Source organism: Ipomoea nil, unplaced genomic scaffold (genome assembly GCF_001879475.1).
Source record: "Ipomoea nil cultivar Tokyo-kokei standard unplaced genomic scaffold, Asagao_1.1 scaffold0415, whole genome shotgun sequence".
Lineage (NCBI taxonomy): Eukaryota > Viridiplantae > Streptophyta > Magnoliopsida > Solanales > Convolvulaceae > Ipomoea > Ipomoea nil.
In genome coordinates this window covers 2,577,755-2,594,659 of record NW_017616843.1, presented here as the reverse complement: position 1 = coordinate 2,594,659, position 16,905 = coordinate 2,577,755, and the positions used below count along the sequence as shown (strand labels likewise).

The following is a 16,905-nucleotide window of genomic DNA, read 5'->3' as shown; positions in this document are numbered from 1 at the left end:
AAGTAATGTTGGGAAATTGGTTTCAATATAAGAATGAGAATAAGCTATGAATTTCCAAATTTATTCTTCAATATAAAGGGTTTTAGAATTTCCCATTAGGTTGAGACGAACCCCTAACGTCAAGGGTCAAACTTGTCACTTCACTCAAAACTGAAGGGTTAAAAATAGATATGGTAATAACTGTGACACTAAATTGTCAATATGGGTATAACCCCAAGGATTTTTTTTTTTTTTTTTTTTTTTTTTTTTTTTTTGTTTGCTAAAACACGGGTGAACAACACCTTACCATCCAATGAATAATTACATGAATGAAGTTTGTCATTGGCATTTTTTCATTTATGCAAAACCACTAAATTTTCCAACACATACCTATCCTCCATTCTTCCAACCTCTAACTTACACAACAAATATATAACCCCACCCCCATAAACCATAAATCTTCCGATGCATGCATGAATAATTATATATAGGTGAACAAACAAGCAAACATTTCCCCCTTGGCTACCCATATTATCACCACCCAATTTACCACCATTATAAGTCAATCATTTTTCTTGTATCCCTGAGAAAATGGAGGATTATAATGGGCAAGTCGACAGCCCCACGGCCAAGGATAAAAAGTACAGAAAATCGAAGTCATCTTTGAGCATTTCGGCCTTGTTCCACGGCCATCTTCACCGGCGGCATGAACCCGCGGCCGAGCCACCCTCGCCGCCGGCGCCGGAGCCACCGTCGAGTCCGAAAGCGAACCATTCGAGATGGATATGGCACAGACACCATAACGATCATCACCACCACCACCACCACCATGCGCCGGAGATTAAAGGAAAATCTCGAAACGTAATCTCCCGCAAGGGCCACCATCGCCGCCACACATCCGATCTCTCCTACGACCCTCTCAGCTACTCCCAAAACTTCGAGAGAGACGAAGCCGGCGACGACAATGATAACCCGTTGAGGAATAGCTTCACCGCCAGGCTTAAGGCGGCGGAGAAAGGCGAAGAAATGGAAGCTCCTCCGGCGGCGTCTAAGGAGGGGAAAATAACAAGGAGGAAAAGCTTTGATCTCAATGACCTCATGAACATGGCGAAAATCCTAGAGGATGGGCAGCCCATTCAAAACTAATGATCATCTTCAAACACGACTGCAAGTTTAATGGGAATTGGAATGAATTGAGGAACCAATATTATATTGCCGCCGGGAGTTCATATGTTATGTTCATACGTAATTGTTTGATTTCAATTCGCTTTAATTTATGGTCTCATCCGTTCTATTGTGTATATATATATTCTGCATGCATGTATACGAAATACATTTCTCAGAATTTATGAAATTCTATATTACATAAATACTTAAATTGAGTCCCAAATATTGCTGTATATGTTGTAATTAAATTGATATGTTTTCTCGCGTGATTGTTATATTGTTCTTCTTTTTAGAGTGTAATAATAGTCTATAAATGATGAAGTGGATGGTTCAATTTAATGATAAATGTCACCTAATAATGTCCACATTTATTTATGACAGTAAAATAAGTTTTAATATTATCCTTCATTTTTATTTTTTTTATAATAACGTTAAACCTAAGTGTTAAATTATAATTGGAATTAAAATTATTTTAGTGCAAGTGGTTGCATTGATAACTTATGCACACGGTTGTAAAAATCGGTCTAGGCGCCCGCCTAGGCGCTAGGCGCCTCTAGACCTTGGCAATTTCCCCCCTAGGCGCCCGCCTAGGTTACCTGGCGCCTAGGCGTCCGCCTAGCGCCTAATTCGGCCGATTTGGCCACCTAGCGTCTAAGTTAGTCGAGTTAACTCGTCCATTTCGGTCGAGTTAACCCGATCGGCTCGGCCTATTTTTTTATTATATATATAAATATATATAAATAAATAAATAAATAAATAAATAAATATATATATATATATATATATATATATATATATATATATATGTGTGTGTGTGTGTGTGTGTGTTTGTGTGTGTGTGTGTGCGCGCGCGCATACATATATATAATATGACATATATACACTCGTAGACTAGTTTGATACTTTGAATCTTTGATGATTGAAGTATTTGAGTATTTTTAATTTTTAATATTGTTTTAATGTTTTTTTTTTTTGAAAATCATTGTTTTGATGTTATGACTTATGAATTATCATTAATTCATTTATTTGGATGCGTTATTTGATTAAATGTTGAAAACAACCTCATTAAAATTGTCAAACTGCAAGTCTACCCACTGTTTTTTTGACACCCGCCTAGCGCCGCCTAGACCGCCTAGGCGCTAGGCGCTGTCCGGGCGCCCGACTAGTGCCTAGCGCCTACTGCAACCATGCTTATGCATTGACTTTTATTTCGTGTACATTTAGAAATACTCTTTAGTTTTGTTATTTTCTTCTTAGTTTTGCGTACATCATTTCAATCATAAATATTTGTTAATATTTTAAAACGTTTAATTTCTATGAGTTTTGTTGAAACTTATTTTCTAATTGTATTTGTAAGTGTATAATTTTTATAGTATTGGTGTGTGTGTGTCTATATATATATATATATATATATATATATATATATATATATATAGGCTTCGAATTCGGTGCACCCCCTATAGTAAATGAGACCATGAGTCCTCCTAATATCCATTGATTTTATTTTCATGAATGGTTGAGATTATAAGAGATTTGGGTATTAATTAAGGACATTTCCCAATGATAAGGAGATAATAGTAATTGTATATTTATGTTTATTTATGGATATATTCTGATTGGAATATGAAGCATTATATTAGGGAGTTTATGAATGGTAATTAATACTTTTAATTATTTACAAAGGCTGATGAATTGAACGTGGCGTGAACAAGGCTTGAGGAGAAACGAATGGGTGGGAGTGCAAAAACAACGACGAAGCACACTCATGTGCATTTACAGGTATGTGCATTTATGGGCCCTCGTGTGTGCATATGCTGAAGATTGGGGTTTTTTCCGGAGGGGTGGGGGGAGGGGGTGAGGTTGTTGGACGAACTAGAAGTTATGTGATGTGCATAGCGTGTGTGTGTTCAGGTGGGTGCATACAAGTCTGATTGGTGTTTTTTTTTTTTTTTTGGTCGTTTTTTTTTTTTGTTGAACGGCCTAAATGTATTGGGATGGGTGTGCGTGAGCTTCGGAATTTATGAAGTGTGGAACAACAAGAGTATGTCGATCACTACATACTATGTGAGTTATGATGGATGGTGCGTATACGAAGATGAGTGCGTGCATACCGTGTGATTATATTGAGAAATTTGTTGGTGTTTTTTTTTTATTTGGTTGTTAAAAACGTAAAACGTCGATAAGTAGATTTTGTGTGGCAGGTGTACCACCTATGGAAGACGATGTGGACGCCGAACAGTGTGCTATGGATATATCGCTGAGTGGGACAAAGATTTGGTTGCGGTAGACGAGTTGACTTATTGGTTGGGTTTAAAATTGTTATTAATTTGTAATTATGCTGTGAGCGTTGTTGTATGCAGGTGAATGCAGTATTCAGTAAAGTATAGCTGTAAGTAAATACTAATATGGTGCATATGCATCTTCGTGCACTGCTAGTGGCGTAGCAGGCCACCAGTCGGTGCATAACGCTGTGGCTAAAAACATGCGTGTGTCGCGGTGTGCATTAGTGAATAGAAGACAGTTCATAGCACTTGTTCTATGTGGGTTTTATGTTTTGGTTTTAGGTTAGTCCTCTGCTGGCACCCAAGTTTGCACGCATTTAACAATTGATTTTTATTCCAAACAAGGATGTGTGCGTAGTTATATAAAGGTGAATGCGTTACACCGTAAACAAGATTTATTACTTATTACTAATATGGTGTGTGCGTAGTAGGTCGTCAGTCTATGCATGTCGCTTAGTAGGCCAGCAGTTTGTGCGTAGTAGTAAAAAAGGAGATTGCGTTACTCCTAAAAACAAGAGTAAGTAGTTATTAATAATATGGTGCGTATGCATTGGCGTGCACCGCCATGTGCGTAGTAGGCCATCAGACTGTGCATAACGCTGTCGATGAATGCTTGCATGTTTCCGTGTGTGCATTATACGATTGAAGTTGGTGCGTACTGCTGTAATATATGACTCATCTATAATATGCAATGTTCATTTGAGTGCACGTACGTAAAGCTTGTGAGAATTCAAATGCATTTTAAAAAAAAAAATAACCAAAAAACATAAGACAAATATAGGACACAACTGTAATACGAAATGTTCAAGTGAAAACCCAAAACAAAACCAACATCCTATCCGGAAACAAAATCCCAACGAAACTGACCACAATATTTAAAGTGAGGAAAGAATTGTAAAAGCCGTGTATAAACGAAAGGTTTGACAAGATGCTTTGGAGAGGCGCGAATCTTCAAGGGGGGAAAATTGCCTCATCAACCTCGTCAGGCTCAGCATCCGATCCATCCGTATTCGGCGCCGGGTGCGCGGGTTCTTGGGGCACTTCTACTGCTTCCGACTGTGGCAAAGGTGCCACCGCATCAACTACACCCACCGGCTCAACACCACCATCCCCTGCAAATGGCACAAATCAAAAGACCGAAACCAAAAACAAAAAACCCCATAACATAAAGAATACCACTACAAAACATCATAAAACTGAAAAAGAATGACCTAAGGACAAACTCAACAACCATAGTGCACAAAGCTAAATAAAAAACGCAAACATACAAAAAATAACCCCCCAAAACGAAGACCATTAAACCTAGCTTTACCACGATGACACACATCCACGCACAAATTATGAAACCACACACACGCAACGCCGATAAACTTTTAACCACTAACTACAAGTCCATTTAGACTAAGTTGCACAAGGTGACATACATCTATGCACAAGCGTGAAGACTAGCAAATCTGTAGAATAACATAGTACTGTACACGAACGAAAGATCCCAAAAATAATCAAAAAACTTAAAACGCACAACGCAAATGCATGACATCAAAAAAATGAAAAAGCAATGACCGAAGCACAGACCAAATACCCATAGTGCACAAAGCTAACAACAAAAGACAACACCCCCTAACCCTACCCCACGATCTGCAACATAATACAATTTTGTTTATACTATAATGCCCAATGAATTTAAAGAAGTCAACCACACCAAACCTATTTTTTCCACACACAATGATGCAATAAGATACCGCACATGCCATAAGTCTCCAATGCACAAACCAAATAACAAAAACTACACTGCCAAACAATCTGGAACATCAAATGCACACACCTCTTCCCAAATATGCACACACCTTTTTCCACCAATGCACACCCCTAGTCCACCATTTAAATACAGACCACCCCCTCCCTAATTTTCAAAAGATTATTTCACAGTACTTTGCTAGCTCTGTATAATGATAATAGAACTTCTGGAAAATACTTGTATATACAAATCCAACAAACAATCAAAAACTTAACTTGAATACCACCTAATTTTTCACCATTAAAACACCATAAATGTGTTTATATTCATAATTGCAACATCCCCTGCCAAAATTCATTGGACCATTAATGGAAAAAAGTTAAAAAATACCATTCCCTCAGACAGCAAAACAAACACATAATTAAAAAGGAATCATACACTGTAATCTTAACATATTCTTAAGCAAACAAATAAGGAACATACAAAAAAACACAATTAAAAGCATATGCTAAAGGTAATACAATCCAATGTACCATACATACATCCTCTTTAGCCCTTACACACTGGAAATTTATTTCATATAAGCCAAAAAAAAAAAAAAAAAAAAAAAAAAAAAAAAAAAAAAACCCTACTGCAAATCTTCAATCACCAGAGCCCCCCGCACCACCGCCGGCCAACCCAAAATCCCCGCCAGACCAAGCACCCCCGAACTCCAAAAATCACCGTAAACTGCCACAGGCCCAACTCTGCAACCATACACACATCCACTGCCGCCCCGGAAACTAGGGTTGTGCATCAGACGGTTCGGGCGGGTTCGGTTTTCGGGAATTGGAATCCGTTCGGTTTTCGGATTACAGCTATTAAACCTTATCCGTGTATTTTCTAAGTGTAAACTTATCGGATATATAAATCTCAGATTTCGGACGGTTTGCATCAGATTACGGACTATATCGGATATGTATTAAAAATTCATAAAAACTACAAATTAACTATTGAATAAGTAAATCAACACTAAATAAGTTGTAACTTGTTAACTTCTAAGTAGTAAGTATTAACTACTAGTAGTTAACAATTTACAACTTCAAAATCACAAGTTCACAAATCACAACTAAAAAGTTAGCCCTATTCGGCTATGCCTAATACCCCTATCAGGCTAATGGCTAACAAGTAACTTGTTACAAGTTAATGAAGCTAACAACTTTACAGCTTACAACTTACAAGTTACAATTCAAAAACAGTTTATAGATTCAAATTCTCAAAAAATAAGTTGTTAAGGTACCATTCAAAAACCAAATGCAACAACAGCAACTCAGCAAACCAGCAACTCAGGCACTCAGCATTCCTCATCTTCCTGCTTAAGGTGCAAATTTAAATAGCAAATAACAAAAAGAAAAAAACTGAAAAGAATAACAGTTTAACATTTTTTGCTCAAAAATCCAAAATAGGCTCAGATTGTTGTTGTTTCATATCATTAAGGTTTGAGGGAAATTGCTTCTAAAGTTTTGGAACTAAATCCAAAACTTGAGCAACATACCAACCTCAAGTCCTTTGATTCAGACAAATGTGGAAGCATCATCATAGCCCATACTACTGCACATACCTGTCAAGCTATAACCTGATGTTCAAATGTTCAATCAAGTGGAACTGTGGAAGGGGCTGAGGCACTAAAATGCACTTACATAATTGAATTCATAAGCTATAAATAAAAACAAAATGGTAATCTAATTTTCTAAGAGAACAGAATAACAACTAAATATAAAATTGAGAGCAGAATGAATGAACATTACTGCAATGGTTGGTAAGGAAGTTCCAACAGTCCTAACTCCAGTTGGCAACTCTGCAAATAAAAAACACATATTAATTATCATACAAAAAAATACATAATAATAAGTATCATAAAATAAATACATAATAATGAAAGTATTTAAGTAAACTACTATTACCTTTCTCAAGCCTTTCACAATCATCAATATTTTCTTCAATTTGAATAGGTTGATTTGGTAATCTCAACCAATCCTGTGACAAATTAAAGCTTCCACAATCTTAGGAGTTAAGGAACTCCTAAATGGATCCAACACTCTACCACTGGTTGAAAAAGCACTTTCAGAAGCCACAGTGGATATTGGAACTGCAAGAATATCCCTTGCCATTTTAGAGAGAATTGGCAGTCTTTCAGAGTTCAGCTTCCACCATTTTAGGATATCAAAATCAACCTTATCTTCCACAATGGCCTCACTCAAAAATATTTGCAGGTCAGTCTGTTTAAGGCTTCCACCACTCTCCATCCTTTGCCTTTTCATTTGAGATTTCAACTTACCTTGTGGTCTACCAACAGTTACAGCACTAGGCTGCACACTCACAGAGACAGTTTGAGAAGGTTGGGCAACAGCAGCTGGTTCAATGTTCACATCCACAGAGTAAGTGGCAGCATAATCATTGTACAGCTCAAGAAGTGCAGATTGGACCTTCTCAAAACAGGCTTTGCCTTTATCATCACCATAAAGTTGAGTTAACTGGGCAGGCATCTACTCAACCTTATCTCTAGGATCCAAAATAGTGCCAAAGAAGATCACACAGTTTATTTTTTCAGGGTCCCCCCAATATTTCATAAACTTAGTTTTCATTTGGGTGCCCATTACCTGTAAAAAAAAGTAAATAATTAACATTAGTTAATATACAGATTTGTTAAACAGTAAACATTTCAGTTAAGGAATGGAATTTACCTTTTCAGATCCAGATTCACCACCAGTCATGTCATCTAACATGCAACTACGATCAGAGATCTCACTGAAGAAAGTGTTAGATGTAACATAAAGAGAACCAGAAATTCTCACAGTCATATCATAGAAAGTTTTTAGCAGAGTTACCAAACTTTTCACATCAAACCAATCCATAAAAGTAGGCACAGAGGTACCAAGGTCATCAGAAAATGAGGGATCATTTCCCAAATAGGCATCAAAGACTGCCTGGTACTGGATTGCAGTGTTCAACATCATATATGTGCTATTCCATCTTGTAGGAACATCCCACTGCAAAGCTGATTTGGCTTCCACCCCAATAAGTCAGCAAGATCTCTAAATTTTTTTAGCCTTGCAGGGGAGTTCCTAACCCATCTAACTGCTTCCCTAACCCTCTTAACTGAAGTATCAGCAAACTTCAACCCAACTTGCACCATCAGATTCAGAATGTGGGCTATACACCTCATGTGCATGTACTTAGACCTTACAGAAGTGGTACCCCAAGACATCAACTTACTCTTAAAAAATCCCATGGCAGTATCATTGGAAGAGGCATTGTCAACTGTGACAGTAAAAACATTCTTAATACCCCACTCAACCAGACAAGTCTCCAAAGCCTTGGCTATATACTCTCCCCCATGAGATGAAACAGGGACAAAGGCTATGATTTTTTTGTTGAGCTTCCACTGATCATCAATGAAATGTGCAGTAATGCACATGTAGTTTATCCTCTGTACAAAGGTACATGTGTCAGTGGTTAAGCTGACTCTTTAGGAGCAACCCTTAAAAATTTGTTTAAGGACTGATCTCTCATCTAGGTATCTTTGGAAAATATCCCTTGAAACTGTCCACCTAGAAGGGATTTGGAACCTTGGGCAGGCAACTAGAATAAATCTCCTAAACCCTATCCCATCAACAAACCTAAAGGGCAACTCATCTATTATAATCATCTCACACAAAGCCCTCCTAATGGATTCCTGATTAAACACCCATGTGCCTAATTGCCCCATTACCCCTTCAGAACCCCCTGGTGCAAAGGATGAGACATCATTGAAAGTTAGAAGTGACTTCCTTGTATCCTTCGAGTGAGGATTTTTAAGACAGGCCACCATATGATTTCTTAAAGATGAAGTGCCATGTTTTTTTGGCTGACAACAAAAGATCTTAGAACAATATATGCACCTCCCCTCAATCAGATTGTCCTCTTTATCATGTATCTTTACAAAGTGTTCCCACACCCTGGATCTGGACTCAACATCTTTTCTCTTTTTCTTTGGAACAACAGGAGTCACCTGAGGCTGCTGAGGTATCTCAGTGCCTTGGGGTTGTCCTTGTCCCTCCTGAGTTGAAGGTTGTGGTCCAGAACTAGGTTGACTGATGCTCTCCATCTAAAAAGATGGGCATCAACATTCAGATTTCAAACAATTGTTTGTCATACAGAATAACAGATCAAGCATTCAAGCATACAAACAATTGAAAGAAATCCAGATTCAGACACTTCTTTGTGTCATCATTAATAAAGATTTCATAATATTACATTTACATATTTACATTATGCACAAACAGTTAAGAACATTTAAGGGTCATACATCCATAAACATATTCACAAAGAAATCCAGATTCAGAAACTTTATCCAGTTCATCATTATCTGGATTTCAGTTAAGGGCTTCCACCATTTCACATTTAAGCCTTTAACTGTTTAAGGGACATCACAATTCAAATTCAACCATAATATATCAGAATATAACACATAAATCACAAATATAGAACTAGGGTTTGGGTTTAAAACAACTTCCACCAAAATACATCAGAATATAACACATAAATCACAAATATAGAACTAGGGTTTGGGTTTAAAACATTCCACCAAAATACATCAGAATATAACACATAAATCACAAATATAGAACTAGGATTTGGGTTTAAAACAGCTTCCACCAAAATACATCAGAATATAACACATAAATCACAAATATAGAACTAGGGTTTGGGTTTAAAACAGCTTTCACCAAAATAGATCACACTATAACACATATATCATCATATAACACAAATAGATCAAAATACAGTGAATAATCATAAATATAAAAACTAGGGTTAGGGATTTACTTGTTTTCCCCAAATACTCCCCGGAGAACAAGGGTCTCTAACCAGTAATCACCAGAGAGAAGGGCTTCCACCACTCTAAGCCTCCAACGGCCACCGGAAAATCAGACACAGCCGGACAGTGCACAGGTCTCAACGACTCAACGAGTAAGTGAGTCACTAAGATTAGAGAAGAAGAGAGGACTCTGAGAGACTGAGATTCTGAGAGTATGAGAGATTGAGAGTATGAGTCACAGTCTCACGCTCTCACAGAGAGAATCGGAGATTCGGAGTAGAGAGAAGTCAGAGAGAATGAGAGATTGAGAGAATTAGGGTGAAAGGTCTCAGAGAGTGGAGTGTAGGGCTGCGCAAAAGCTAAGGCTTACATATATAATAGCCTTATACGACGTCGTACCATACTAAACCTTAGCAAACCCTATGAAAGATTGGATAGTTCGGGCGTGTCGGATGCGTTTTTTGCCTACCCTATCCGAACCACGTAATTCGGCGTCGTTTCACTTGGCAGATCGGATTTGTGATGTCGGATTCAGCTCGGGTTCGGATGCGTTGCAACGGGTCTCGGGTCGGGCGGTTTTTTCGGGTAGGTTAGGTTTTGCACAGCCCTACCCGAAACTCTCCCCCCCCCCCCCCCCCCCGCGTCGCACCAAACCCCCCGTTTCGCCGTGCGAATCCCCAACAAAGGAACAGCAAAAACCCAAAGAAACCTAAGCAGAAATAAAGAATGAAGCAGGAAATACCTAGACCAACGCCAGAAGAAGAACTCCTTCGACGTTTTGAGCACTTAATGGATGAGCCAGTCATGGAGAGAGAGGAATGGCGAACCGTCGTTTGAGAATCCAAAATCCACAAAACACAAAAAGAAAATAAATAACATTTACCGCTTGTGACACGGTAAGACAATAAATGCGCATAGCAAATTACATCCCTATCCCTAAGTAAATCCCAGACCAGTAATTTTGGAATAAGACAATCTATAAATCTAAACCGTACAAAAATAAAAATAAACGAACAGGATCTAGGCTCACGAACTCACCCTTCCATATATATATATATATATATATATATATATATATATATATATATATATATATATATATATATATATATATATATATATATATATATATATATATATATATATATATATATATATGGAAGGGTTCAGGTATGGGTGATGCTTTCCGTGCAGTTGTGCAATTGGACGCACCTTAAACATTAATATGGCGCACCTTAAGTATACAAATCACCACGCGCCTTAAGCAAACAAACAAAGCACCTTAAGAACACAAATCACTCACATTAAGTACATAAATCACGCACCTTAAGCACAGAACATAACACATTAAGCACAAAACCCACGCACTTAAGATTTTAAAATGGCTCACATTAAGCACAAACTCACACACATTAAGCATAAAACCCACGCACATTAAGCACAAACCTCACGCACATTAAGCATTAAACTGACGCACTTTAAGTATTAACTCACACACCTTAAGTTTCAACAACTACTGACATTAATCACTAACCCCACGCACCTTAAGCACAAACCCCACGCACATTAAGCACAAACCCCACGCACCTTAAACACAAACCTCATGCACCTTAAGTTTCAACAACTACTGACATTAATCACCAACCTCACGCACCTTAAGCACAAACCACACACACCTTAAGCACAAACCACATGCATATTAACCACAAAACTCACGCACATTAAGTCCAAACCCAAACACCTTAAATTTACCTAGATGCAAAAATTACCAAAATGTCACTGCGTTTTTTAATTTAATTTTGGTAATCTAAACGTTGATTTCAGCAAAATCAATGGTTCTCCTTTCACCGCACAACCACATCTGGCACCCTCAACCGCACAGGAACCCCTTTCTATATATATATATATATATATATATATATATATATATATATATATATATATATATATATATATTTGCTTAAAAATAAATTTAATATTTTCTCTTTTCTTTCTTTGAGTTTAAAGAAAATGAAGTAATTATATTATGTAACTACATATGATAATATATTAGATGGTTTAAATTGATGAATGTTGAATATGATTGATGAGGATCCGGTCCCGATAAAACCATCATTGGCGCTATCTATGGAGATCGCTACGAAAAGTACGAGTTCCTAGTTTCTACCCAATCTACCTTTTCCCTTTAAGCAATCAAATGCGAGATATATCGAAATATATAGCTAAGTCACAAAGTGAGTGTTCCCCGAATCCGCAAGAACACCTTAGCCAACAAGGCGGGGGTAGGTCCGATTCGAGAGAGTCTGTTCCCCACCCAAGGGACGCAAGAGGTCTAACCAATACCATATATAGTCGTTGGAGAAGACAACATCAAGGAGTTTGTTCGGTGCCCTCCAAAATAAAGTGGGACGCAAGAGGTCTAACCAATACCATATATAGTCGTTGGAGAAGACAACATCAAGGAGTTTGTTCGGTGCCCTCCAAAATAAAGATCGAGAAGCCTCCGCCTTTGCAAAGAATTGGGTTACAAGGTCACGAAATTCAGTCCCAATTGTTCCACCATCTCTTAATGCTCTCACTTGGGTTACAAGGTCACGAGATTCAGTCCCAACTGTTCCACCATCTCTTAATGCTCTCACTTGGGTTACAAGGTCACGAGAAATTCTGTCTCAACTATTCCACCATCTCTTAATGCTCTCGGGTTACAAGGTCACGAGAAATTCAGTCTCAACTATTCCACCATCTCTTAATGCTCTCAATTGGGTAGTGAGTGTTCCCCGAAGAGGTCTAACCAACACCATATATAGTCGTTGGAGAAGACAACACCTCTAAAATAAAGACCGAGAAGCCTCCGCCTTTGCAAAGAATTGGGTTACAAGGTCACGAAATTCAGTCCCAACTATTCCACCATCTCTTAATGCTCTCACTTGGGTTACAAAGTCGAGAAATTCAGTCTCAACTATTCCACCATCTCTTAATGCTCTCACTTGGGTTACAAGTGCCTAACAAGAAATTCAATCTTAACTTGGACAATTTACTAAAGAATTTAACAATTTTACAATATCAGAGCCAGGTTTCGATCCTAGGACCTGTGGGTTATGGGCCCACCACGCTTCCGCTGCGCCACTCTGATTTGTTGAATATTGAGCTATTATATATGTTTATCAATCTCAACAACTTCTCCTTTTATCCACTATAAATAGAAGATCTCAATACATATTAAGACTTACACAAGATGGAGCAGAGCGGCTTCTATTTGTATTATAAATGTTCGTACCTCCCCCCCCCCCCCCCCCCCCTCCCCACCCCTCTCTCTCTCTCTCTCTATATATATATATATATATATATATATATATATATATATATATATATATATATATATACAAACACGTATGTCATTCAATAATAATAAAATAAATTTTTTTTATACAAAATACATACGAAAGTATATGTATGTGTAAGTATAGAACATATAATAAATCAAACATTACACTTATTTTTTTTTTTAGCATAATACATGTTCAATACTAAAAAATTATATATTTCAACTATTATGAATTTAATTTATCTAGATATGATTCATACAACAAAATCAACCAACCAAAATATCATATTTATGCATTTTTGACTAATACATCATACCAAAATTTTTTGATAATACTTGGTCATTTCATAAAATAATTCATTTGATTCATAACTTTCAACCAATCAAAAATTTATTTAAAAAAAAAACAAAAAAAAAACAAAAAAAAAAAAACAAAAAAAAAAAAAAAACAAAGGTGGGCAAAGTAAGATGGACAACCACTTACTTGGAACAAATTCTTCCCAAATCTTTTTAATCTTTTAATGCTCTAAGTTCTCCTCCTTAGGCCTGTGTAGATTGTTTCAACTCTTGAGTTAGCGTTAGCGGATTATATTAGCGGATTTGACCAGCGAATTATATCAACGGTTGGTAAAAAGATATTTGAAAAAATTAACTGTTTAGATTAACATGTAAAATGACTTAATGGTATACATATAATAATAATAATGATAATAATAACAATAATAATAATAATAATAATAATAATAATAATAATAATAATAATAATTGTTTTATATATATATATATATATATATATATATATATATATATATATATATATATATATATATATATATATATATATATAATTAAACCAATCATATAAACTACTTGTGCGATTTATTGACAAAAAGAGTTTTCAAATCACACAAAAAATTGAAGTGGGAAACTACCTCGCAATGTCCTTGTTTAGAAATCAGCAGTTAGCTCTTCAATATTAGTATATATTTAATATTTTATGCCCTAATTTTTATTTGTTCTCCCTTATGTCCCGTATTTGGTTTCAACCATTCCTATACAATTATTTTATTGACAATTATATTCAATTTTGACTATATTATCTTGTATTTGTAAACTTAGAATTACCTATTTAAATATGCAAATTCAACATTTAATTATCTATGCATGAACAATTCCAATATAATCTTACCTTGATATACTTTAAAGTACTTAAAAAAAAAAAAAAAAAAAAAACATTGAGCATTATCTCAATCGCGCAATGCGCGTAAAAAACTAGTATATATATATATATATATATATATATATATATATATATATATATATATATATTACTTACATACAAATAATATATGTACTACACATATAATACATACGTATATAAAATGTACATATATAATTGTATGACCCAAAATAATATGTACACAATTTATATTAAAATAATTATTTTGTATTTCAAAATATTACCCACATACTTATAATCAAATATTATAATTATACATACTTTATTCTGTATTTATTTATAACAATAATAATAGGGTAAGGATAATGTGATTTTAGTTTTTTTGTAAGGCTTGATTAGAAAAGAAATGAATGATCAATCGGAAAAAGAAGAATTTAGAAGGACTAAAAAAATCGGGTATCACATTTACCATTCAAGGTTCTAATTTGGAAGATATATAATAATGATGTTATGGTATTGCATAGGCCTGATTTGGATGCTGAGCTGTTGAAGTAAGCTCATCAAATGTTCATACCATGAGTATCAAAGAAGAAGAAATTGATAGTGATTGACATGCTTTTATTAATGATGATGATGATATTCCAGCATCTGAAGATGAGGAAGGTGGTGGTGATGATGATGATTATGATGATTGAGTACTATATGAATTTGTATTTTATAACTTTTGAATTCTTTAATTTTTATATTTTGAGTTTGAAGTTTTCAAAAAAAAAAAATATTGAGTTTGAATGGTTAATTTTAATAAATCTTTTTGAAATATATTGTTGGTACTAAACGTATACATGTTTATTTTCAAAAAAAATTGATATGACAAATTAGTAAAATAAGTAATAGTGAACTTATATGTTACATAAGAACATTTAAAAATGAGTGATTATAAAATGTATTTTCACAATTATATTCATTTCACACAATATCCAACTATATAACTATAGTGACGAAGTCATTCTAACAATTAATTACTCGTCACAATTATAATAAATTAGTGACAAAAAAAGAAATCAACACAATTATTGTCACAATTTAGTAATTTTTGTTACGGAATTATAGAGCGTCAGAAATATTTGTAACAATTTCATCACAAAAAATGACAATATTAGTGACAACAATATTTCTTCTCACAATTGTTTCTCATTTCTAATGGTACAAATCAATTGTATTTTTATTGACAAAAAACGTTGTCACGAATATTTCAACAAGAGTGACCAACAACAATTTGTCACAAAAAGTACAAAAATTTGTGTCAACGTTATTTTTTTGTCACAATTACATTCGTTCCCGCCATAATTATAACGCCGCCAAAATAAACATACATTTAGTGACTACCAAATATTGACAACGCATGTTACGGCACGTACTATTATTCTAGTAATAGTGACAACTTATTCGTAACAAATACTTACTCGTCACAATTACCATATTATCTGTGACAAAAAAAAGGTTATTACAATTACACCACACAATAGTGTCGAATTATTTTTTTGTCACAAAAAGAGTATTATTTGTGACTAAATTATGAAGTGTCACAAAAAATTTGTCATTAAATGTCTTTATTCTTATAATGTGTGATCACCCCGCCCTTCACACAAAGGATTATGAACGAACCCCACCTCGCCAATTTCAAATCACCTAGTATCAAACGGTTTGACAGGGTAAGGGACTCCTAGGAGCATATCATGACCTATCAAGCTGCCATGATGTTAATGGGATCCACTGAAGCAGTCATGTGCCGAGCTTTCTTTTCAACCCTAGGAGGATCAACTCAGTGCTGGTTCACAAACCTAACAGGGGAGTCCATCGACTCCTTCCACGACTTGGCGTTGAGATTCTCGTACTAGCTACTTATTTCATGAGGGGTCTTTCACTTACCTAGTCATGGTGAAACAAAAGTTAGGTGAAACTCTAATCGATTTTCTTGCCCGTTGTTAGCCCAAAGAGGCAAAGGTGGATGGGATATATGACAAGTCTACCACTACCATGTTCATCGAGGTTTGAAGGGTCGGGGATTTATACAAAAACCTTAAGCGTAAGACCCCAAGCACCCATGTTGCCTTAATGGTCAAGGCCGACTGACACGTCGAAGCCAAGGAAGCGAATTAGGCTAAAAGAAAGGAAGAGGATATACCCAAAAAAAAATTTAAAAAAATTGATTATGGTTGGGCTTGCAGGCTGGGTAGGCAGCCCAAGGAAAAAAAATACATCTACTTTTTTGGGCTTGTAGGTTGTAAAAACAGCTTGGCTAACTCGACAACACACACAAATGCGAAAAACAACAACAAAAAGGAGAGAAGGTGGCTCGTCGGCCCGCATGTAGGAAAGGTGGCCGAGCATCAT

The 16,905-nt window shown here is 35.8% G+C and overlaps 1 non-coding gene across 1 annotated transcript; it reads right to left on the bottom strand.

Annotated features, from left to right (window-relative positions):
* Nucleotides 1-13,067: 13,067 nt before the first annotated feature.
* On the bottom strand, nt 13,068-13,139 carry TRNAM-CAU. Its single transcript has one exon. It is a non-coding gene; the product is annotated as a tRNA-Met (tRNA).
* Nucleotides 13,140-16,905: the final 3,766 nt, after the last annotated feature.